Genomic DNA, 2,473 nt, shown 5'->3' on the forward strand with positions numbered 1-2,473 from the left:
TGGTAGAAAGTTCAGAGATGGTATTAAAGTAGCTCAGTTTAAATGTATTGTATGAATTGCCCTTACTATGGAATAAAAAATAAGGGGTGTCTATTTACATTTAGTTAAAAGTGGCTATAAATCATCAGCTTTAGTGGCACAGATAGATAAGCGTGAGTCCTTAGCTTTTTGACGCGATCAACCCAGGTTTGATCCCGTCTTTTGCCGAACTTTTTTTTCCTCCCTTTTCAAATCTCGTATTAGCAATGGATTCTATTTACACTAAGTGCAAATACCTATTTACACTATGTTAAAATAGCAGGATTTATACTATCAATTATACAACTTGTTGCAAATAGTGGCAATTATCTGCACTTCAGTATTGTAGTAAATTATAAAACAGTATGCAATAATAGCGTATTGAGTGTAAATTATAATTTACATTTTAATTATTAAATGAATGCCACCTTATTGGTACAATAAAGCCCTCCCTACACCTACCCTAACCCTACCCGAAAGTTTATTTTCAACTTTTTGATTATTTCCTTAATTTTTATTGAAAATAAATGCCTTACGATGTGATACGACATTTGAAAAGGGAGGAAAAAAAAGTTCGGCAAAATCGAACCTGGGTCGATCGCGTCAAAAAGTCAAGGACACACGCTTAACCATCTGTGCCACTGGAGCTGATGAGTCACGTCCACTTTGAACTAAATGTAAATAGACTCCCCGTTTTTTTTATTCCATAGCAAGGGCAATTCATACAATACATATAAACTGAGCTACTTTAATACCATCTCCGAACTTTCTACCACGAATCTGCTGTTCTTTGGCTGGTTCTTCCTGTAAACGTTGATTGACAGATGTCTGGTCCAGTCAGCGGTGAGTAATCCCAAACCAATGGCGCTGTCTCAAACTATACCTACCTCTTCCGGTTTGTCTGATTTGGCGTTGTGTTTTCTGACTTGTAAATTTGTTTTCGGATTTGTCGTTGTGTTTTCTGACTTGTTATAATATTTTCTGAATTGTTGTTGTGCTTTCTGAATTGTTATTTTGTTTTTTAGACTTGCATTTGCGTTTGTAATTTGTTATTTTGTTTTCAGAATTGTGATCTGCTTTGCACTTCTCGGCCACCGTACATTTGCCCATTGGATCTTAAGTCCAACGCCTTAACCACTCGACCATCCTGGTCAGACTTGCACAAGTTCCTCTGAGTCTTTTCTTCTACAGTTTCAAGAAGACTGTTGTTCACAGAGAGATGTTGCATTATGCACAAACTGCAGCTGGCACCATATCTATGAGATGGCAAGAACATTAGTGCATTGACATTTATGAACTTCTTCTTAATGTCTTCATCACCACAAGTGTGCCAGTCTCTGATTTCTCTGACTAAAAGCAACCTTTATTGCTTATCTCAAAGACGCCAAGTTTCACAACTCTTTCGAAAGACTAAGTTAGGGAATTATTATATTTATTAGGCACGTCTCTAAAAGCATTTTGTACGCTTTTACAAACATTTTAATTGAGCCTTATAGTGTGGTCTCCATTTGGAATAAAATGGATTAAGGATGAGCAAATAAATAAAATAAATAAGTTTGTTCTTAAACTCCTAGAACTGTCTTGTCTGTTAAAGGGGTCATGAATTGAGAAATCAACTTTTACTTGAGCTTTTGATATATAAGAGGTAATCTTACAGAATATCCTGTAAGTTTCAGAGCTGAAAACGTCCTTGTTACTGAAATAAAAGCTTTTATTGACACCAGGCCCAGCAAACACCAGATCCTGGAATGTGCCCACCTATGACGTAATAGATAGGTTAAACACCGCCTCCTGATCCGCAGGGAAATAACATGAGTGGAGCTAAACAGGATCGAGCAACCAAGCAATAAACATGCCGTTGAATATCGCAGAATATTGTGCAGTGCCTGGTTGTGGAAGAACATAGTCACTGCTATAACCTTCCTTCAGATTCAAATATTAGGAATGCGTGGTTGTACTTTATTTTTAATTTCAGCTCACGTGAGTAAAACATTGAGCGTTTGTTCGTTTAATTTCACCGCGGATTCCTTTGTAAACAAGACACAGGTCGACACTGGATTTGCAGAGAGACTGAGATTAAAAAGCAATGCTGTGCCGTCTATATTAGATACAGTGCCGATCCTAGACTTCTGGGGGCCCTACGCAAAACTGCGGGGTGGGGGGCGAGTTATGAATGAATGAAACGCCTTTGTCCGTGTTCACTCCATCTCGAATCGCATTCACAGAAAGCGCTTGAGAAACAGTGTCTCTTCCGCGGCTCGGTACGCTTTCAACTCGTTTTTTTTTGTCTCGAGCAAGAGTCTGTATGACATTAACGTTACATGATTTGACTGATTTTTACATAGAAAGGGCAACAGCGCACCGCATAAAAAGAAATGAACATTCATGTTTTCATAACCGTTGACCAAATTCAAAAACTAAACTAAAATTAAATCATCTTTGAGAGCAAGGGGGC

This window comes from Sinocyclocheilus grahami, unplaced genomic scaffold (genome assembly GCF_001515645.1).
Source record: "Sinocyclocheilus grahami isolate Dianchi unplaced genomic scaffold, SAMN03320097.WGS_v1.1 scaffold179.1, whole genome shotgun sequence".
In the NCBI taxonomy this organism is placed as follows: domain Eukaryota; kingdom Metazoa; phylum Chordata; class Actinopteri; order Cypriniformes; family Cyprinidae; genus Sinocyclocheilus; species Sinocyclocheilus grahami.